This window comes from Macrotis lagotis, chromosome 4 (assembly GCF_037893015.1).
Source record: "Macrotis lagotis isolate mMagLag1 chromosome 4, bilby.v1.9.chrom.fasta, whole genome shotgun sequence".
In the NCBI taxonomy this organism is placed as follows: Eukaryota; Metazoa; Chordata; class Mammalia; order Peramelemorphia; family Peramelidae; genus Macrotis; species Macrotis lagotis.
Genome location: NC_133661.1, coordinates 203415997 through 203440661, shown reverse-complemented (window position 1 = coordinate 203440661; position 24665 = coordinate 203415997). Strand labels below are relative to the sequence as shown.

Below are 24665 nucleotides of genomic sequence, written 5' to 3'. Positions count from 1 at the left end.
AGGCAACTGATATAGATTAGATGTGATCACTTGACCCTGGAGATTATTCACATGAACTCTCAGATGTGTGTACACACACACACACAAATTAATCAATATATATCTACATCCAAGCTCTAACTCAGGCTACACATGAATAAGTATGAACCCCACTTAGCATAGAGCTTTACCTGGGGTAGTAGTACAATAATATTTTTTCCTTTGATTTCTCACAAGCATCAAAGAGTCAGAGAAATTAACTGGAGCATTTTTAAAACCAATGACCTGAGAGTGACTGAAAAAATTATGGAGTATGAATATAATGGAATATTAATTATAAATTAACTAATTAGTAATATGTGATGAATTAATAAGAATGAAGAACCACAGAAAGATTTATAAATACATATTTTATATAACTATATCATGATATAGTTATATAAAATACATATTATATATGTTTATATAAAGAGTTGCAATACTAAAAGATGTAACAGTGTCCAACCACGAAGCTGGAAAAATGATAGTAAAACACACCTCCCACTTTTGATAGGGAGATGGTTCATAATAATAAAAACAACAATAATAATTATATTTAACATTTATATAGCACTTTAAGGTTTGAAAAGTGTTTTCCAAATCGTATTTCATTTGATCCTCACAACAATCCTGAGAGTTATAATTATTCTCATTTGAGAAATGAGAAAACTGAGGTTGAGGGGCAGCTAGGTGATGCAGTGGATAGAGCACTAGCCCTAGAGTCAGGAGTACCTGAGTTCAAATCAAGACTCAGACACTTAATAATTACCTAGCTGTGTGGCCTTGGGCAAGCCATTTAACCCCCATTGCCTTACAAAAACCTAAAAAAAAAAACCAAAAAAAAAACTGAGGTTGACAAAGATTGTGTGACCTTTATGCAGAGTCACATAGGAGTACGTGTTTGAGGTGGGATTTGGACTGGGGTCTTTCTGATTCCAAGTTCCAATTTTCTATCCATCCCACCTCCATCTAGTTACCTCAGTTACAGTGGTAAACCATAGGTAGGATGAAGCATGTTATTAAGTAAGGCTATAGTTTTGCTTAGTTTTGCTGTTTTGTTATGGGTTATGTTGTAAGGGAGTGGTCAGTGAAAAGTGATAATGATCACAAAGGGGGGAAAATTGATACAATAAGATAATTTAAAAAGATTTTTTTAAAAAGTTAGAATTCTCAGAAAGTGTTTTCCAAGAGGCTTGGAAGGCTTGTACCCGTTGCTAATAATAATCTTTTACATGCTATTCAGAGAAGGAAGCATACCTGAAATCCTTATTACCAAAAACTTGTGCTATCCATCCAGCTTCCTTTCATCTCTGCAGATTCATGTTGCTGATATATCCTATTTCAAGCACTGTCCATCTTATGGACAAGAAAAAATCAGATCTAATAATTACCCAACATGTTCCTTCCTTCTAAACCTCATTCCTGATATCTTCCACCTTCTTATTCACGTAACCAGGTTACCTACTATCAAAAGGCAGAACACACCTGGCCAGGCCATGCAGGTTGCCTCCCTGTGGACCACCAAACCAAGTAGCTGATTCTAGCTAAAAACCATGTAGGAACCAAGAGTCTATTCTGTACTAAGGCCCGAGCATTCAAAAACAAATGTCAAATAGTTCAAAGGAAGTAAGATTTCCCCAGTAAAAAGTCTCAGAAACCTGGCCACAGGTAAGTTCATGGATATCTACCCTGTGGATCATCTCTACCCATTCATTCTCTACTTAGCCTTACTTCAACTGCCAAAGACTTTTCTCCTGATTATCCTCCAGAAGGTTCAGATTCAGTACTGCAGAAATAACTACGGGTCATCAAAAATGTCCAGTCTGAAGGTGTTTTTATTCACACAATCAGAATTTTAGAACCCGATCAAACTGAAACTCCTCTACAAAAATAATGACCAGTTAAAGGACCACACAGTAAGTTCTTAGGATCCAGGGATATGCTGGCAAATGTTTAAAAATCAGTTCTCTGAGAGAAAAAAATGTAATTATGATAGATTCAACATCTTCTCATCATTTTCTTAGGTGAAATGAATGCAAGCCCAGATTTGTGTTTTTGAGTCATTTCTTTCAATTATATCTAATGTTTTGTGATTCCATTTGGGGTTTTCTTGGCAAAGATACTGGAATGGTTTGCCATTTCTTTCTCCAGTTCATGTTCCAGATGAGGAAATCAAGGCAAACAGGTTTGAGCAACTTGCCCAGGGTCAAACAGAGCTGGTGAGGGTCTGAAGCTGAATTTGAACCCAGGAAGATGAGTCTTCCTGATTCCAAGCCCAGTGATCTATCCACTGAGCCATTTAGCTGCCCTACTGTTTGCCTAGGTGTAAATGTTCACAATGAAAATTTAACAATGGGCTCTCCTGATCCAGAAGGAGCTGGCTCTAGCCCCCTAGTTAACATTCTATAACAAGTATATTTTATCCCCAAACCCTCAGGAAAAAAAAAAAAAAAACACTAGCCAAGTGCTTGGAGAAAGTGGCTTCTAAGTCAAACTCCATTGTCCTTGGTTAGGTGGCTAAGTCAGATGGAGACTGCGTCATGAAAAACTCACAAGTTTCCCTCTGGTTCTGCTTAGAGAAAGTGGAGATGTTCTGTCTTAAGGAAAGGCTCTGGAGAACAGTGAAGTGTCTGTTTGGTTATGGCTAAATGTTCAGAATATTCTGTTGTTTTAGATTGTGCTCTGGCTCAATCACTTCAGAAAATAAATAGTTTTGTTTCCAGTTTAAAGTAGAACCTAGGCAGCTGGACAATGAAGACAGAGCACTGGATCTGGGAGCTGAGAAGATCTGAATTTCTATTCTACCTCAGACATTCACTGCGTGACCCTGGACAAATCACCTAACCTTTCACAGTCTCAGTTTCCCCCGCAATAAAATGAGGGAAATAATAATAGCACCTGCCTCCCAGGGCTGTGGTAAGAGTCATATGAGGCAATATGCTATATAAATGGGAGAGGAGGACACAAACACCTACAATATATTAGATACTGAGTTAAACAAGTTTTTTGATATTATCTCATTTGATTCTTGTAGTAACCTGGGAAGCTGATAATGCATTATTTCCATTTAACAGGTGAGGAAACAGGCAAACAGGATTAAGTGACTTGTCCAGGGTCACACAGGCAGTAAGTATCTGAGGTCAGAAGATGAGGCTTTCTGACTCCAGACCCAGCACTCTATCCACTGTGCCACCTATCTATTATTAATTTTGGTGAGGTTCATCAAAATTTCTGAAAATTCTCCTGACATGCAGGTCAATCAGGATTCTTAGAGATGATGAATTTTTTGGTCACTGAAACCCACAAACAAAATCCTACATGTCTCTCTGACTTTTGTAGTGACAAAGGCAAAGTAGTTTTGCCTATTTACTATAAATGCTCACACTGAAAATTTAGCAATGAATTCGCCTGGTCCTGAAGGAACTAGCTCTATTCAGTTTCTCTTTTCACAGTTTTTAATTCAACTTTGGGTGCTTCAAGTTTGAGAATCTTACCTATTACAAGGGAGAATGAACTCTATTGATACAAATATGTTCTCCACATATCAAACCAAAAAATCATAAATAAGTTTGCAGTTTAATGGAAGGATGGTTCAAAGGTTCTTTTTTTAATTTAATATTTACTTATTCTAATTTTGTACAAATAATGTTTTTTATACATTAATAAAATATTCTTCTTTAAGAGTAAACAAAATACCCCCTCCCCCAAAAAAATATAGACTCGCTTGAGCGAAAGTAAAGGGGAGAGAAAAAATGAAAATGAAAATGAAAAAATAGTAATAATTATAGGTATGGCCAGGTGGCACAGTGGACAGAGCACCAGCCCTAGAACCAGGAGCACCGAAACCCATATCCAGCCCCGTATACCCAATAATCACCCAGCTGTGTGATATTCAAGCCACCCCAACCCCACTGTCCTGCAAAAACCAAAAAAAAGAAGAAAAAAGATATCTAAAATAAAATAAAATAGTAATAATAGTAGGGGCTGCGGGGTGGCAGACAGAACACTGGCCCTTGAGCCAGGAGCACCCAGGTCCAAATCTGGCCTCAGATACCCAACGATCACCTTGCTATATGGCCCCAGGCAGGCCACCCAGCTCCATTTGCCCTGCACCCCCCCCAAAAAAATAATAATAATAATAAATGTGCTTCAGTCTGTGTTCCAACACCACCAATTCTGTCACAGGTGGATCACATTCTTTATGATAAGTCCATCACAAAAGTTAGTTCCATATTTTTCCACCGTTGCCATTGTTGATCACAACTCCCTCCTTTCGTATTTCTCCACTACCACGTACTATATTTTCTCTCTCCTTTCACTCTGACTCTGCTGTAGGGTCGCTGAGTGGTGCAGCAGACAGATCCCTGGCCCTGGGGCCAAGAGGCCCCGAGCCCCCATACTACCCCTTAGGCCCAGTATCCACCTGGCCCTATGGTCCTGGACAGGCCATCCAAACCCAGCCCCTTGCAAGAAGTAAAAAAGAAAATGTGTTTTATCTGACCACTCTCCTCCCATGGTCCATCCTCTCCTCCATCACTCACATTCCCCCTTTCCCCCGCTCCCCACCTCCTTCTTACTCCAGATGTCTATACCCCATTGAGTATATATGCTGTTTCCTCTCCTAGCCATCTCTGATGAGAGCAAAGATTCCCTCATTCCCCCTTGCCTTCCCCCCTTCCATATCATTGCAATAGCTCATTGTAATAAAGAAAAATCTTATTATATGGAATATCTTGGCCTATTCCACCTCTCCTTTCTTTTCCTCCTATTACATTTCCCTTTTTTTCTATTGACTCCATTTTTACACCATATTTTATCTTCAAATTCAGCTTTCTCCTGTGCTTCATCTATAAAAGCTCCTTCTACCTGCTCTGTTAATTGAGAAGGTTCATATGAGTATTATCAGTGTCATTTTTCTGTGCAGGAATACATGCAGTTCATCCTCATTAAGTCCCTCATATTTTCCCCTTCTCTTCCACTCTCTATGCTTCACCTGAGTCCTGTATTTAAAGATCAAACCTTCTGTTTAGCTCTGGCCATTCCAACAGGAACATTTGAAATTCCCCTGGTTCATTGAAAGTCCATCTTTTTCCCTGGAAGAGGACATTCAGTTTTTCTGGGTAGTTGATTCTCAGTTGCATTCTAAGCTCTTTTGCCTTCCAGTATATTGTATTCCAAGCCTTACAAGCTTTTAATGTAGTTGCTGCTAAGTCCTGTGTGATCCTGACTGCAGCTCCACAGTATTTGAACTATGTCCTTTTGGCTGCTTGTAATATTTTCTCTTTGACTTGGGAGTTCTGGAACATGGCTATAATATTCCTGGGGGTTGGTTTTTTTGGGATCTCTTTCTCAGGAAGATTGGTGGATTCTCTCCATTTCTATTTTGCCCTCTGCTTCTAGAATATCGGGGCAATTTTCCTGTAGTAATTCTTTGAAAATGATGTCAAGGCTCTTTTCCTGTTCATGACTTTCAGGTATTCCAATAATTTTTAAATTATCTTTCTTAAATCTGTTTTCCATATCAGTTGTTTTTTCAATGAGATGTTTCACATTTTCTTCTAATTTTTAATTCTTTTGGTTTTGAAGTATTGAGTCCTGATTTCTCATAAATTCATAAATCTCCCTGAGTTCTATTCTTTGTCTGAAGGATTTGCTTTCCTCAGAGACCTCTATTATCTCTTTTTCCATCTGGCCAATTTTGCTTTTTAAAGCATTATTCTCCTCAATAACTTTTTGAACTGTTTTATCCATTTGACCTAAGCTGGTTTTTAGCATGCTATTTTCTTCAGCATTTTTTTGGATTCCCTTGACTAAGCTGCTGACTTCATTTTCATGTTTTTCCTGCATCTCTCTCATTTCTTTTCCCAGTTTTTCTTCTAACTCCCTCATTTGATTTTCAAAGTCTTTTGTGAGCTCTGTCATAGCTTGAGCCCAATTTCTGTTTTTCTTGGAGTCTTTAGATACAGGAGCTTGTGCTTCCTCATCTTCAGACTAAGTGTTTTGATTCCCTCATCTTCAGACTGAGTGTTTTGATCCTTCTTGAGCTCACAGGCAAAATATTTCTCAATGGCATTCTTCTTGTTTCTCTGCTTGCTCATTTCCCCAGCCTAAGTCTGTTTTGGGGGTGCTTCCTGAGCTTTTTAGACACTCCCACAAGGGTCTCAGTGTGTGAGGCTCTGTCCTCCCTCCTGGTCTGTGAATGACCATAAGTTCCCTTCTCTGCCACGAGGCTGAGGTGGAGGGGGGGGGCTGCTGTTCTATGGAGGGGCCTAGACTGCAATCAGGATCTGAATGTGGTCAGAACCCCAGTGTCCTGTTCCAGGGGCAGAGGACAGAGCTAGGTAGTCTCTCTTCACTCCCCTCCCTAGGTTTCCAATGGTTCTCTTTAAAGAAGATAAAAGAATTGGGAAAATTGATTTCTCTATACATCCAAAGGGAAGATGAACTATGGAATACTGTATCATCTTGAAATTATATTAAAAAAATAGACAAAATCCTCCAAACCAAACCAACAGAGGTCAAGAATGCGAAACAAAAGTATAGACTACTCAGAAGTCTCAAATACATACATATATATATATATATATATGCATGTATACATACATACATATATATATGCGTGTGTGTGTGTATATTTAAATAAAATGAAGAACAACCCAAGAATCATCAAAAAAATTAAATTTTCCATAGTTTACTAGAAGTCTGGGAAAACTAGAAAACATAGGGTACAACCTAGGTATAGACCAACATCTCACACCAAATACAAAGATAAGATTGAAAAGGGGGTATATCATCAAAACTGTCTGATATTGGCTAAGAAATAGAGTAGTGGACAAATGAAATAGACTAGGTGCAATAGCAGGAAATGATTGTTTTATAGTCTGCTGTTTGATAAATCCAAAGAGTCTAGCTATTGGGATAAAAACTCTCTCTTTGATAAAAACCGCTGGGAAAATTGGAAGTTAGTATGGATGAAACTTAGATTAGACCAATACCTCACACCCTTTACCAATATGAGATCCAAATGGATACAGGATTTAGACATATAAAACAATACTATAAGTAAATTAGAAGATCAAGGACTAGTTTATCTGTCAGATCCATGGAAAGGGAAGCAGTTTATGACTAAGGAAGAGATGGCGAACATCACTAAAAACAAACTAGATGATTTCAATTACATTAAATTAAAAAGCTTTTGCACAGACAAAACCACTGTAACCAAGATCAAAAGAAATGTAGTAAACTGGGAAACAATCTTTACAACTAGTGTTTCTGACAAAGGACTCATTTCTAAAATATAGAGAACTGAGTCATATTTAAAAAAAAAAAGCCATTCCCCAATTGACAAATGGTCAAATGATATGCAAAGACAATTTACAAATGAAGAGATCAAAGCAATCCATAGTCATATGAAAAATTGCTCTAAATCATTACTTATTAGAGAAACACAAATTAAAGCTTCTCTAAGATACCACCTCACACCGCTCAGACTGGCTAATATGACCAGAAAGGATAATGATCATTGTTGGAAGGGTGTGGGAAATCTGGGATATTAATACATTGTTGACGGCTGTGAACTCATCCAACCTTTCTGGAGAGAAATTTGGAACTATGCCCAAAAGGCAACAAAAACGTGCATACCCTTTGATCCAGCAATACCACTACTGGGTCTATACCTTGAAGAGATGATGAAAAAGGGTAAAAACATCACTTGTACAAAAATATTCATAGCAGCCCTGTTTGTGGTGGCAAAGAATTGGAAATCAAGTAAATGTCCTTCAATTTGGGAATGGCTTAGCAAACTGTGGTATATGTATGTCATGGAACGCTATTGTTCTATTAGAAACCAGGAGGGATGGGAATTCAGGGAAGCCTGGAGGGATTTGCATGAACTGATGCTGAGTGAGATGAGCAGAACCAGAAAAACACTGTACACCCTAACAGCAACATGGGGGCGATGATCAACCTTGATGGACTTGCTCATTCCATCAGTACAACAATCAAGGACAATTTTGGGCTACTGCAATGCAGAATACCATCTGTATCCAGAGAAAGAACTGTGGAGTTTGAACAAAGACCAAGGACTATTAACTTTAATTTAGAAAAAAAACTGATATCTCATTGTCTGATCCTGCTATCTCTTTTACTTTAAGTTTCTTCCTTAAGAATATGATTTCTCAGGGCAGCTAGGTGGCGTAGTGGATAAAGCATCAGCCCGGGAGTCAGGAATACCTGGGTTCAATCTGGTCTCAGACACTTAATAATTACCTAGCTGTGTGGCCTTGGGCAAGCCACTTAACCCCGTTTGCCTTGCAAAAACCTAAAAACAAAAAAAAACAAAAAACAAAAAAAAGAATATGATTTCTCTCTCATCACATTCAATTTGGATCAATGTATACCATAGAAACAAAGTAAAGACTGGCAAATGGTCTTCGGGGGGGGGGGGAGTAAGATTAGGGGAAATTGTAAAATTCAAAATAAATAAAATCTTAAAAAAAAAGGAAGAAGGAAGTAGCACCTGAAAAGGAAAAAAAAAAAAAGAAAATCCAGTTTGAGATGTGCAAGAGATGTCAGCAGAGAGGTTAGGGTTGAATAGGCAGATCTGGTAATCATCAGTTTAGAGGAGATAACTGAATCAATTGGAGTTGAAAAAAATCACTAAACAAATAAGTATAAAAGAAGGACACTAAAAAAATCATCTAAAATCTACTAGAAACAATTAGCAACTTTAGCAAAGTCGCAAGATATAAAATAAACCCACACAAATCTTCAACATTTCTATATATTACTAACAAGATTCAGTAGCAAGGGTTAGAAAGAAAAATTCCATTTAAAATAATTTGAGTGGCGGCTAGGTGGTGTATTGGATAAAGCACTGGTCCTGGAGTCAGGAGTACCTGAGTTCAAATCCGGCCTCAGACACTTAATAATTACCTAGCTGTGTGGCCTTGGGCAAGCCACTTAACCCCATTTGCCTTGCAAAAAATAAAAAATAAAATAAAATAAAATAATTTGAAACAACATAAAATATTTGGACTCATAAACTCTATGAAAACAACTATAAAACACTTTTTAAAAAATTGTTTCAGGTTTTTGTTTTTTTTTTTGCAAGGCAATGGGGTTAAGTGGCTTGCCCAAGACCACACAGCTAGGTAATTATTAAGTGTCTGAGGCCGGATTTGAACTCAGGTACTCCTGACCCCAGGGCCAGTGCTCTATCCACTGTGCCACCTAGCTGCCCCTATAAAACACTTTTTACAGAATTAAATCAGATCTAAATAACAGGGAAAATATCAACTGCTCATGACTAGGCAAGGCTAATATTACAAAAATGACAATTCTACCTAAATTAAATTACTTATTTAGTGCCATAAAAATCAAACTTCCAAAAAATTACTTTATTGAGCTAGAAAAAAACTGTAACTAAATTCACATAGAAAAATAAAAAGTCAAGATTACTAAGGGACTTGGAAAAAATGCAAAAGTAGGTGACTTAGCCTTAACCAGATCTAAAATTGTATTATAAAGCATCAATCATCAAAAGTGTCTGGTACTGCCTAAGCAATAAGAGTGGTAGACCAGTGGAATAGATTAGGTACAAAAGAGATAACCGGAAATGATTATAGTAATCTGCTGTTTGATAAATCCAAAGAGTTCAGCTTCTGTGATGAAGTTCAGCTAGTCCTCTACAGAATCCCTAAAGGTTCCAGATTTGGCACAGTTGATTTCTATAATAAATATTGGTTGATATTTGGGGATTTGCTTAGCTTGGAGAAGAGACAGGTATAAAATGGCACCTTGCTTAGTTTTCCTTCCTGTTTAGCTAAGCTCACAGTGGGTAGTTTGCTGTGAGAGATGGGGAGAATTAGCATGCCTTTGTCTGGATGCATACTGAATATACCCAGACTTCTCTTCCTTCATAGCCTTTTTGTTCTGACTTCCCTGAAGCACTGGAAAGAAACATGAAATCTGTAGAACTCTTTCTAAACAAGGAATAGATGTAAGTTTGACAAAGAAGGCTATATGCCTCTTTCTTCCTCAGACTTCAAGAGTTTGACCCAGTCAGCTGTGGAGTGGTAGATATTGAAGGAAGAAGAAAAATCAACTGTGTGACTCTGGGAAAGTCACTTAACTCTGTCAACCTCGGTTTCCATAACTGTAAAATGAGGATAACAGCATCTACCTCACAGGATTGTGGTGGGGATCAAATGAGATAATGTTTTTAAAGCACCTAGCACATCTAGGCACTCTGTAAATGCTTATTCCCTTCTTCTTCCCTTCCCTAAAGCATAATGGACCATTTTGAAAAAGGAAAAGGAGTCATATTGAAAGGAGAGTCATTGGTACCACTGGTAGACTCTGGAGGTTGATTATACATAAGCATCTCAGGTCTCTTTATTTAACACTAGGAGGAGTTCAGTCCTCAGTCCAGCTACTTAGCCACTGAAATCCTAGAGACCCCCTTGCAAAGGTCAGAGTCAATTAGCCACAAGATTAGGGAGAGCTCAAGTCTAAGTGTGAAGAATTTGATACTATCAAATCCAGCAAGGTATAGATCTTAAAGACAGCCCATGCCCACCATTGAAGAAATTCTAACTATATTATCACACTCATACTGCTCTGGAAGCAAACAAAATAGAAGCATTCACAAGAGTTTATGAAAGCTGTGAGAGAATTCATAAGACTAATTAATTATCCAGTAATTATAGAAGGAATTTTTCACAAAGCGTTTTTATTGTGGTTTTTAATAATAATAACCCATCATCTGCACATGAATCTAACAAGATTTCTCCCAAAAAGAATTTGATTTGGAAAGAGGAAACCTCAGATAAATGAAATAAATGCTGGCTGTAAATATATTTTTTACACTTTATATATTAAGGCAGCTAAAAGAGAGACATTTAATGGAACCAGGTAGAATTTAAGAATGTAAAATCATATCACCAAACCTATCCACTAGCAGAAACCTGTATTTGAGTGGAAAACATCTGGAAAGAAATTCTGGGTACTTGCTGGAAGTCATTCAAACATGTGTTTTCACTATTATTGTTAGCTACATGGAAAAAATGAGCAGTTTTCTTTTCTGTTTTAAAGGAAACTTGCCTCCCAAATCCAAAACTTAGACTAAAGGTACAGTATTATCTTGATCTACTGTCATAAGGTTAGTCTGGCCTAACCTGCTTTTTTTTTTTTAATTTATTTTTCCAACTAAATATAAAGATAGCTTTCAACAATCATTTTATTTTGAGTTCCATATTTTTTTCTTTCCCCCATCCCCTGACAGAGAGTTATCTAACACAGATTATACATGTATAACTAAGTTAAATTTATTTTTATACATTTCCACATTTTCATGCTGTGAAAGAAGAATCAGAACAAAAAGAAAAAAAACAAGAGAGGAAAAACATTAAAACAAAAAGCAAATTTTAAAATTAAAAAAATCAAGCATTCAGACTCCATAGTTCCTTCTCTGGAGATAGATATTTTCCATCACAAATCTTTTAAAATTGTCTTTGAGGGGCGGCTAGGTGGCACAGTGGATAAAGCACCGGCCCTGGAGTCAGGAGTACCTGGGTTCAAATCCGGTCTCAGACACTTAATAATTACCTAGCTGTGTGGCCTTGGGCAAGCCACTTAACCCCAGCCGCCTTGCAAAAAAACCTAAAAAAAAAAATAAGCAAATAAATAAACAAATAAACAAACAAATAAATAAATAAAATTGTCTTTGATTACTGTACTATTGAGAAGAGCAAGTCATAATCAGTTAATCATCAAACAGTGTTGCTATTTAATGTGGTAAAACATTTTTCTGGTTCTGCTCACTTCATTTTACTTTACTCAGTTCATACAAGTCTTTCCAGGCTTTTCTGAAGTCTAGTCACTCATGATTTCTCACAGAACAATTCCATCATATACCACAGTTTGTTCAGTCATTCCCCAATTGATAGGCATCCCCTCAATTTCCAATTCTTTGCCACTACAAAAAGATCTGCCATGAATATTTTTGTACATTTGGGGTTTTTACCCTTTCTTTGTCAAGCAGATGTTTTCTGACCATACTTTCGTTTTCTGTATGTTCGCTGACCATTCATAGAATTTTGCCAGGAATCAAGAGTGGCTTTGAAGTAATGACCCTAATCTTATTTTTGAAAATTAAGTTATTTGTCCTTTTCCAGTCCTGTGGCACCTCTCCCATGGTACAAAATCTTTTAGAGGGAATTAAAAGGATCAATAATCACATCATTTAGCCAGTTCTTTCAGTACCCTGGGTTGTAGTTCTTTTAGGCCTAGTGGCTTGAACTCAACAAGAGGAGATAAATGGTTTCTTACTCTATCCTTATTTAATAGATTCCAATTGCACATTAACCATTTTTAATCTGTCCTTCCCAGTTTAAAGAATCATCTTTGGCACTGAAAACAGAAGCAAAATGAGAGTTGTTTAGTTCTCTGCCTTCTCTATCACCTGTTAACACTGTACTATCCATTTTGATTTGGAGTCCTATTCCTTCATCAATATTGTTCTTTCCTCCAAATGACTTCTTTAAAATGAGATTTTTTTTTGACCTTAGAATCTATAAAAGAGGGGTACCCCCCAAACTCATCCCACAGAAGGTAGAGAATATAACTAAAAGGTGTTAATGATGTGATAATCTAACTGTAGAAATATATTTAAGACATACTGCAACACCTCTCTGACTGAGTTAAGAAAGGAAGATCTAAAAATTGACTGAACAAACATATCAGCCATTTCCGAGGGGCTTTAAATAGCTCTTTTCTGGAAGACTTTCAGAGGACTTTCTAAGCAAGTTCCCAAACTGTTCACACCCTTTGACCCAGAGATGATATTACTGAGACTACATTATATCCCAAGGGAATAAGAACAAAATAAAAATAAGAACAAAAATCTTCATATTGGCATTATTTTAGTAACAAAAAAATAGAGATGAAATATATGCACAACAACTGAAGGTAAGGTAAAAAAAGGTCTACAATTGTAATGAAATATTTTTTGCTGTTCAGTCATTTTCAGTCATATCTGAGCCTTTGTTGATCCTATTTGGGGTTTTTCTTGGCAAAGATACTGGAGTAGTTTGCCATTTTCTTCTCTAATTCATTCTACAGATGAGGAAACTGAGGCAAGTCAAGTGACATGAGCAGGGTCACATTAATGTGAATCCAGATTTGAACTCAGGTCTTTCTAACCCCAAGTTCAGAGTTCTATCCAGCTGTCCATAGTGGGAACCAGGGGCAAAAGACAAATTCAGTCCCAGTCTCTTGTCTCTGCCTGGTTCTTATATGACTGCTTTGCTGAAACTGAGAGACCATATTTTAACTTTTTTTTAATTTAAGGCAATGGAGTTAAGTGACTTGCTCAAGGTCACACAGCTAGGCAATTATTATGTGTCTGAGGTCAGATATGAACTCAGGTCCTCCTGACTCCAGGGTCGGTAATCTATCCACTGCACTACCTAGCTGCCCCTGAGAGACCATATTTTAAGGGAAAAACAGTCTTGATGCCTTCTTCTCTCAGACTACATAGGTCCACGAAAGGCCCTCAGTCATTAGGTCTTTGTTCTTATTCTTAGTCTCTGATTGTGATGGATCAGATATTCAGAGGGTCCCAATACTACAGAGCTTAGGTTTTGAAGCCAGCAGAGTATCAATGTCCAGGGCAACACTTTCTGCTCTATCTTTGAAGCAGTTATCCTTTGTAGAAGCTTTCTGATGTTAAATAGCTAAATGAAAATAGGGCAACAGTCATTAGTACTCAGCAATGCTGGGTGCTTGAGCCTAATGCAGTAGAGAGGAGAACTGTCCTCTCAAACCCCTCAGGATACTCTAGAAACCTGAAGAGAATATATAGCAGCTTGGATGGAAATGAATAGCACAGAGGTTACTCACTACATGCATTTCAGTATAATTAGGTTGTTCTATAATCCTGCGTATTTTGTTTTACGCATTTAAAATTTTTATTCTGAGAAATCCACAGGTTTCACCAGATAGAAAAAAGAGGTTGCAACACCAAAAAGTTTAAGAACTCCTAGTTTAGAGACGGGTTAAGATCTTTCAGGTTAATTATGTTTGTGGGAGATGTAGTGATTATATTAAATCTTCAAAATCTCCAATAAGAAGCCTAAAATCATTCAAAAGAGTTCAATCTAATCAAAAGAAAAACCTCCAGGGAATAAAGACTGCCTATTGTAGAAGAGAAAAGGGAAGGAGGAAAGGAAAGAAAGAAGGGAGGAAAATCTCTCTTTTTCTTATAAATTTAATTCTGCTCTCTATATAGCTTAGAAATTAGACCTTTATTAGAGGAACTGGCTATGAAGTTTTTTTCCCCAGTTTCTTGATTTTGTTTGTGCCAACCATTTAAATTTCAACCAATCAAAATTATTCATTTTATGTTCTGTGAATTTCTCTCTCTCTTTTTTGATCTCTTCCCCTATCCATAGATCTCTATCTCTTGTTTGAACTATTCCCCTATCCATAGATCTAACAGGTAATTTCTTTCATATTCCACTAATAATTTGCTTATGAAAATTACATCTAAATCATATAACCATTTTGAGTTTATCTTGGTATATGGTGTGACATACTAATACATTGTTAGTAAAATCCCAATTTGATCCAGCTATTCTGGGAAAAAATTATGCTTATGCAAGAAAAATCATCAAACCATTCATATTCTTTGATTCAGCGATCCCACTACAGAGCAAGTATCCCAAAGTGGATAAAAAAAACCAAAGGAAAGATACTACAATAAGCAAAAAACATTTATAAGGGTCTTTTGTAGTAGCAAAAATCCTGGAAACACAATGGATACACCATTAAGACTGAACAAATTGTGAAGTAGTACATAACAACAGATATTATTTCACTGTAAGAGACAATAAACAAGAATACAGAAGTCAGAGAAAGAGGCTGCCGTGTACTAATGGGAAATAAGGGAACGGAAGTTAAAAGAGCTGAGGAAAGAGCTATAACCACAGAATCATAGGGGCCTTTGTACAGATGACCTTGGAAAGGTCAGAGCTGATGACCAGTTGGGATGGAAAGCAGCATGTGACAGGAAGCAGCAGACATCAACACCTGGCGAGGGAAAAGGCATTGCAGAAGACAAGAGGATGATATCCACAGAACATATGGGAAGGACTGGAGCATCATGAGCGTTAGTTGCTATGCCAAGTATGCTGCCTGGTTACATGTATTCCCTATGGGTGCCCTTCTTTACATGTGGATGCCCATCTGTTCATCTCATATGGCTATCCCACATAATATTCCTAAAAAAAGGTAACAGAATCTTCCTACTGACTGTGTATTTATTTAAGGAAAAAGTGAGCTCAGGGTTTATTTTAGGATGGAGAGAGATAGTCTATTGATACTTTATTTACTTTGTGATTTAATTAAAATGCCTTTGCTATGAACTGAGGATGTATCAACTGAAGGGCTGGTAAAATGTAAAACCCACCTACCTCAAAGGATTGGTGTGAGAAACTATGGTATAGAAAGGACTTGCTCAACTGGGTCCCACAGTCAGGAAAAGAGCCTAATTGGCTGCATGAAAGATTCAAAGAAATATAAGAAGACTCATATAAACTGATAAAAGGGAAAAGGAAAGGAGAAAAACATTTATGTAGTGCTTATGAGTCAATTGAAGTGAACAACATATAAAATGCCAATAATGTAAATTAAAACAACACTAAAAGATTCTAACTGTAATTTGCAGTCAAACAACGATGAAATACACCTTTCTCCTCTCTATAGGGAAATGAGATACTATTGTCATATTGTCAGTATTGATATGTAAGTCAACTAGGTTTCATTTAAATTTTTTTTGTGACAAGGGAGAGTTCAAAGGGGTGGGGAGTAGGATAGGACATTAAGAGGAAACTGACTGTGGAATGAAAACAAAAGCAATAACAAAACTTGAAAGAGAAAAATAGCACCACCCCAGTCCAAGTGGGCATCTCAAAAACCATGAAGCAAAATGAGGGCTCGGGCCTCCTATTTATGTTACCTTTACTCTAAAAAGTCAAATAAGAATTGAGTCAAATACAAATAGATTATTTATTAAATATAAACTCTTCTGTTTAGCTTTAAAAGTCCTCTACAACCTGGTCCCAACCTATCTTTCCAGCCTCACTAGATATTACTACCTCCCTAACTCCCTCCTCCTCCCCAAAAAAACTGTCCCCTGTTCCTCTATTTCCCATATTTGGGAGTGGACGGCTTCTACCCTGGCCATCCCACATGCCTAGAATATGCTCCCTCTCTACTTCTAACTCACAAAATCTTGTCTTCAGGAATGCCAAATATCAACTGCTGTAAGAAACTTTTCCTGATTCTTCTAAATGTTAGTACCTTTCCCAAAACTCTTGTACCTATTTATTTTGAATATTTGCATTAATTCAGTTTATACTTATGTTTTATATATTTATGTCCTAATTGACTCCCCATTAGAAACTCCTTTCAAGCAAGAATTATTCCAATCTTTGCATTTGCATTCCCATAGCCTAGCTTATAGTAGGTACATAATAAATACTCGTTGATTGACCTACTGACAGAATCATAGGTCCAGACCTCTGAGGTCTAGGGACCTCACAGGTCTGTCTTCTAGGCTACATACAAGAAATCAGCTCTGACAAATGGGTTGAGGGGAAGAACCAAGGATTACAAGTTTGGGAAACATGGTTCAGAATCAGGTATTCTAACCCAGCTAACAAGGAGTATAACCCTTGTTTCCTTCCCAAAAACACTTATCAAGTGGACCTCTGGCAAAAGAGAACAGATGACAAGAAGCCCCTGGACTTTACTAAATTGGGGGGGGAGTCGATGACAGGTCAGATCTGCACTTTAGGAAGATCAATTTGACAGCTGATTGGAAGATGGATGAGGTAGGAAGAGATTTGAGGCAGTAAGACTGCAACCATCCCAGAGTGAGATGAAGAGGTTCTGTACCACAGTGGTGGCAGGGTCAAAGACAAGGTCATGTATGAGTGATGTCAAGAAATCAGAAATAACAGAATTTGACAAAACATTGGATATGGGGGTGGAGGTGAGAGTGAAGAGTATAGCATGACACCTAAGTGTTGGAACTCTGGGGAACTAGATGGATGGTGGTATTCTCAATAGCATTGTTGTTATAAACATACATATATTTTGCTTGTTTTATAAGTAGTTACATAAAAATGTGTATAAAACAAAAGACATACATATATACATATGTGATATGTGGTATATATATGATAAGTGACTCAGTGGATAGAGAACTACAGAGATTTAGAGTCAAAAAGACTCATCTTCCTGAGTTCAAATATGAACTCAGAGGCTTACCAGATGTGTGACCCTGGGCAAGTCACTTAATCCTGTTTGTTTCAGTTTCCTCATCTGTAAAATAAGCTGGAGGAAGAAATGGCAAGAGTCTGATATCTTTGCCAAGAAAACTCCAATGTGACTTAAATGACTTAACAACAACAAATATCTCTAAAAAGATCTTATATGTATACTGTGTACATACATATATTTTGTTTATTTTATATGAAAAGGTATAAATATGTGTATATAGACATCTATACAAATATACACAAATGATATATCGTATATATGATATGTGCTTGTGATATATGGTGTCTGCTTGTGTTATAGATATAAATGTGTGGTGTGTGAGAGATAAATGCTATAAATCATATCTATATAGCTATTATCTATATCTATATAATTTATTATATATGCTGTATATATTCACAAGGGACTGGACCAGTGATTTCATTTGCAAAGGGATGAGAAAAATTCCTCTACCAATTTGTGTTTGCAAGTTGGACCCTATCTATATCTTTAACAAAAGTGACTTGTCCAGTACTATACAACCAGTTATATGTAGGTACACAGAACCAGCCAGAAGAATGTCAACATTTAGTCTAACTTCTTCATTTTATAGATAAGGAAACTACTACATGACATATCAGAGGCAGAATCTGGTCTTCCTGGCTCTGAGGTTGGCTGTCTATTACACCATCTTCCTACCTATAGAATGCCTCTGTGAGGCACTTGAACCTTTTTCCAATCCCCAAGATCTCCCTGGTGACTTGCTAAGATTCCAAGTGGTCTTAGGTTCACTCAGCAGGTCAGAGGAAAATGAGAAACTAGACCAAGCATGCACTTCTCTAATCTCAATTTTACACTAAAGCAAGACCAATGAGACTCAAATCCCCAACCCAAAAGAAGTCAGGATAAAAAAGTCAGATAACAGCAAATGTCTACAACATGAAACTCAAGGTAAATGATTCTGAGAGCAGTGTGTGTATATATATATATATATATATATATATATATATATATATATATATATACATACACACACACACACATATGTGTGTGTGTGTGTCATTTATCTAGCTAATTAGAAATACTGAAGAACTAAAGAACAAATGAAAACATGCCATTCCCCAGAAATTATGTATGCCCAAAACTGCCCTTAAGTAAAACGATAAAGGGAAATCTATTTTATCCTCATGTTCTCTTCCTCTTTCCTCATGTCTAGATTGTTCATTTATACAAAGAAGCAAATGAATGGCAAGAGACTAAACTGTTACTCCTTCATTTAAACAGGAGCTCATCCAAAAAAAAATAGGTCTAGGCTCTAACTTGGAATTTCAGCTGTTCACAGAACAAATGTCTCTGAAATAGGTTCAAGCTATTCTATCTAGCTATAGTGCCTGCCAAAAAGACCCACATATGGTCACCAAATGTGGAACTAGTAAAGTTAGTTAATACAGTTCAAGAAATTCAACAAATACAGAACACTAAGTTAAGTTGGTAATAAATAGGCTACAAAAATAAAAATTAACCAAGGTTGTTGCTGTCATGGAGTTTAAATTCTAGTAGAAGAAGATATGTATTACACATACAAAATATAATAAAAATTAAAATGATAAGGGCAGCTAGGTGGCACAGTGGATGGAGCACCAGCCCTGGAGTCAGGAGGATCTGAGTTCAAATCCAACCTCAAACATTTAATAATTACCTAGCTATTACCTTAGGCAAGTCACTTAACCCTATTGCCTTGAAAAAAAATTTAAATGATAAATGCTTGGACAGGAGATAATGAATCTCAAGGAACATGTGTACACCTGAATTTCCTAGAAAATATTTGGATACATGTGTGGCTCAGCACTGAAGGTTTAATATGATGGAAACAGATCTCAAGTACAGTTTGATGCTTTTTCCTCTTCTTTGATAACCTCAGAGGAGTGAGGTACTATCAATTTAAAGGGACAATTTTCACTTATTCTTCCCTTGAATACTTCCTCTTCCTCAACAGACTTTCTGTGAATGGGTATGAAAGGGCAAACACCATTTCTCCAACCTCAGCAACATAATGACTGCAGGCCATGTGCCTGCAAGAGCTGGGAAAACTTGGGCCTGGGTCTCTGGCTGACTTTTTATGTTTCTTTTACCAATCACAAGGTGATCAAACAGCAATCTCAAGCTACATTCAATCTTGGAGGCAACCTTGGGAGTTCAAGACATCTAGATATTGTGTTCCTTGGTTGGAGCTGACTTGTGGACTGGGGAATTTCTGCATTAGAGAGAATAACCATGAACAGGAGCAGGAGTCCAATCCCTATCTTGGCTTCTCAAAAGACATGGACTTGGAAGGAAGTGTTTGAATGTAGAACAAAAATAAAATAAAAAATTCCTCTAAGATTAAAGATAAACTCCATTGTTTGGCATTCAAAGTTCTTTACAATCTGATCCCAATTTACCACGTTGTCCATGTGTCTCCTTTGTGCACTTCACATTTAACCAAACTAAACTTCTTATTGCTCCTTATGCACAAGACCCCATCTCCCACTTTCATGACCTTTTTCTGGTGTTCCATGACCTTGTTCTGGTGTCTTCCATACTTGGACCATACTCCTTCCTAAACTAAACCTCTTAGAATTCCTACTTTCCTTCAAGATTGAGTTCAAATGGGGCAACTAGGTGGCGCAGTGGATAGTGCACCAGCCCTGGAGTCAGGAGGACCTGAATTCAAATCCAGCCCCAGACACTTAATAATTTCCTAGCTGTGTGACCTTGGACAAGTCTCTTAATCCCATTGCCTTAAAGAAAGAAAATTTTTAAAAAGATTGAGTCCAAATGCTACTTTTCCAGTCTCCCTAGAGAGAAACATATTTCCCTCTAATATGATATTATTAATTATAATTAAATAGCATAATTATATAACATGTATTTGCTTATCCCAAGTTATCTTGTATTTCTTTTATGCATATGTGTATAAATATATAGACAGAATATAACTTCCTTGAGGACAGGGTCTATTTTCCTTTTGGCTCTGTAGACCCAGCACCTAGCATACTACCTGGCACAGAGTGGAAATTTAATAAATGTTTATCAATCTGAGGCTTAATAAGAGAGTTTACATTTGACCTTGACCTTGGAGGAGGAGAAGGATGTAAATAAGGAGAGATGGAAACAGATCCATATAGGTGTTTTTAATAAGACAGGTACAAATGAAGATGTCACCTTTTTCATCTTACTACAGAATGAAATTTAAAAACTTATGGGGAATGTGAACAAGTGATACTCTATGAGAAAGTGTGTTCAAACTCTACCTTCCTCTGGGGGTTGGATTAGATGGGCTCAGGTTACTTCTGAGTAACCTCCTTCTGCCTGGGAATGTTCTCTTGTAGAGGGGAGGGGCAAAGTGCATGCCTTATAGCAACCTTAAAATCACAATAGCCTCCATAAACATAGGCCATTTTGTTTAATCAGCTGGCTGTCCCCTTGGATGGTATACCTAAGAGAATAAAGTCACAATTTTTAATGGAGAAAGTGAGAAGCCTGATGAGGAAAAAGATGAAGAAAATTTGTAATATTTATCAGGTGAAGGGCTACCATCCCCCTTCCTACCCTACTACCCCCACAAAGAAATCATAGATTTAGTCTTGGCTCAAAGTAAGGCTGCTAATCCAGCTGCCTAAGAAAAGGAGATGCTTCAAGTTCCAAGTAAAACACTGTTAATTCATTCTATTGAAATAGAAATATGGCTTTAAAAACCCCCTAAATTAATTGGAAAACTTAGGGACTAATCTGGGTGAGTCTTTCTGACTTCAGAATAATGTAATGAACAATTTTCCTTCAGTCGGTAACACAAAGTAATCCAAACTAGTAAGGACTCCCAAGGGGTGGGTAGACCTATTTGCAAGATTTAGAGTCCATCAAAAACTAGCTTTGGGCTAAAAGGAAGGAGTGGGTTAACAGGAAGAATATTGCATTCAGCTCAATCCCTGGAGACCTCAACATAAGGTAAACAAGTCAAACTCCAAACAGAAATAAAATACACAAAGAGGAAGGGCTTTAGAATCTTGGGCTTCAGGCCCAAAACAAAGCTAAGGAACTGTCATACATAACACAGCTAAGTGAGCAAAACTGTTACTATTGCTATCCTTACAGACTCACAGAAGAAACTTTACAATTTACCTTGTGTTACACATAGAGTCCAGAAAGTCCTGGATTCTAATTCATACTCTGGATATTTAATGACTGAATCTCAGTTTTCTTCATCTGAAAAAAATGAAGGTAATAATAGTACCTACTTCATAGACTTGTTCTAGAAAATAAAGTATTTGTAAAGCACTTTACTAACCCTAGAAGCATTGTATGAGGCTAGAAGCTAGCTATTATTGTTGTATGCTCATTTCTCACAACCACTATGTAAACTATCACCCCATTTCTAAAACCTCAAAGAGGTAAAAGTGGCTTGACCAATAATAATACAGCTAGTAGGCATCTGTGATGGGAAGCTAATCCAATCATCCTGACTCCAAGTCCATCTTGCTGTCACTTATCTGGCTCTGGAGCTGTTCTGGAGCTCTCCCTCAAGGCCTAGCCCTGTTCTGAATGGCCTCAAGACACTCATCAATTTCATATTGATTAGATAATGAATTTAGTAATAATAAAGTAAGTTTCTTGAGATCCTTTTCATAGGCAGACTCTGGGTCTGGGAAAAAAGGAATAGAAGTCAACCATCAATCTTGACAGGTCCTGTCCTAAATTATTATTGCCTGTGTTAAGTAAGTGTATCAGTATAACTTGTACAGTACTGTAATCCCCAGACTATACATACAATCAACCCACCTTTTCTCACAGGATTCCTCCTCAGATGGAGGCAATTGTTTTTATTGTCCTGATGGTGGGCTTGTCCTAGGAAGATCATTCAAGCCCCAAATTTTATTGTTCAATATGATCTACCTCCCTACTTATGATTATATATAAAGTAACTGGCTCTACAACAGCAAGGTGAAGTTCCAAGGAATGGAGTAATCCCATGATTTGTAAATTGGTTCCTTACAAAGAAAGTAATTAATAAATTGATCTTAATTTACTGGCTTTTTGTGTATGCCCTGATTTGTCATGATCAGGTTAGAGAATGCTCAGTAAAAACTTGGCTAAAACTTACTATGTGATTCTGAGCAAGTCACTTAAGCTCTGTCTCTCTCAGTTTCCTCATTTGTAAAATGTGAATAATAATAATAATAATAATAATTATAATAATAATAATAGTAATAGCACCTACCTGCAAGGTTAGTGTGAGGAACAAATGAGATATTTGTAAAGCTTTTGCAAAACCTAAAGTGTTCTATATTATTGCTACGATTACTGTTCAAGAAGGGGGGGGGGATACATTTTAGCCATGCCAGATGACAATAAAGATACAAAGATGGGATATGATGTGATAAATTTGGAGATCAACAAATGAACCAGTTCAGCTAGCATCTAGAGTATGTTGAGGACAATAATAAGAAATAAATCATCAAAAAAAAGTAAAGCAGATTCAATAATGCCAAAAACTATTGCAACTACACAAGCTCCTCTCCTGCAAATGTCCTCATTGAATAAGGAATGGAGATTGGTTGAGGAGCTCTGGAGACACAAGCCTGGCAGCAATTTAGCTGGAATCCTCCAAGAAGTCTCCCCTACAGCGACTCTATTTAACAGCATGACATCATGGGGGGAAAAAGGACAGCCATTCAAAGAAGGACGCTTCCTCTGAATCTCCCATTCTTCTCCCGCCCCCTTCCTTATTTGCCACCCCACTCGGCCACTCATCAGGATGTTCTCCTTCCCCTTCCACTGTTCTCAACAGGAAACATGGGGACAGAGTCAGAGGTGCTGGCTAGAGTGGGATCAGAAAAGAAGGGCTGATCTCCGTCCAGACCAAAGCATGCCGTTTTTCACTTTTTAAAATTATTTTTTGTTTTCTCACTGTTCCCTCTTTAGTTCTGATTCTTCTTTCACAACACAATTAATATGGAAATATGTTAAATATGATTGTATCTATATGATAACCTGTATCAGATTATTCAATAGGAACGGAGGGAGGAAAAAAATGTGGAACTCAAAACCTTACAAAAAAAATTGAATGATGAGGGGTGGCAAGGTGGCACAGTGGAAAGAGCACTGGCCCTGAAGTCAGGAGTACCCGAGTTCAAATCTGGCCTCAGACACTTAATAATTACCTAGCTGTGTGGCCTTGGGCAAGTCACTTAACCCCATTGCCTTGAAAAAAAACTTAAAAAAACCTGAATATTGAAAATTATTTTAGCATGTAACTGAAAAATAAAATAACACAGAAAGAGAAAAAGAAAAGAAAAGAAAAGAAAGGTTGGCTCGAGGTTTAAATTTTGAGCTCTGACTTTCTAACTGGGGCAGTTGAGGTGGCACAGTGAATAGAGCACTGGCCCTGGAGTCAAGAAGTTCAAATCCAGCCTGAGATAATTATAATAATTACTTAGCTGTGTGGCCTTGGGCAAGTCACTTAATGCCTTGCAAAAACCTAAAAAAAAATAATAGTAAGAATGGCCTCTTAAATTAAAAAAAAAAAGTAAAAGAGAGGTAGCTCCTGAGGTAGCTCCTGGTGCTTTACAGACATGATTTCACACCTTCAGATCTCTGAGATCTTAAGAAATTGATAAACTGATTTTCCCACTGGGACAAAAAAAAAGGGGAAAGAATATCTCAATTCAACTCTACAAATACTTGTTAAACATCCCACAGGACATTGTGCAAGCCTCAAGGGAAGATTAGTCATGAGAAAAGGACAACAGCTTCTCTACATCTTCCATATTTTATAATTCTGCATATACTTGAAGTCTCTAAGTCTTTACCTCCAAATATTTTACTTCTTTACTCCTAGGGGGGCCCAGTGAATAGAAAACTGAACCTGAAATCACCATATCACTAAGAATCAAATGACTTCAAATTTTTCAAGTGCTTATAACATTGTATCAGTGCCTATTACATAACAGATGTTATATAAATATTTATTCCATTCCAAGTCTTGAGTCAAATCTGGTCTCTGACACTTACTACCTGTGTCAGCCTAGTCACTTAATCTCTGCCTCAGTTTCCCTATCTGCAAAATGGGGATAATAATACTACCTCCCTCCCAGGATTGTTGAAAGGATCAGATGAGATACCATTTTTGTTTGTTTGTTTGTTTAAGGTAATGGGGTGAAGAGACTTGTCCAAGGTCACAAAGCTAAGTATTAAGTTTCTGAGGCCATATTTGAACTCAGGTCCTCCTGAGTGGGTGCCCTACGCACTTCCCCACCTAGCTGTCCCCTATATATCTTAAAGCA

The 24665-nt window shown here is 37.2% G+C and overlaps 1 protein-coding gene across 4 annotated transcripts in view; it reads right to left on the bottom strand.

Annotated features, from left to right (window-relative positions):
• STARD9 (StAR related lipid transfer domain containing 9) overlaps positions 1-24665 on the bottom strand; it is a 152830-nt gene that overhangs the window by 72588 nt on the left and 55577 nt on the right. The window lies entirely within an intron of this gene.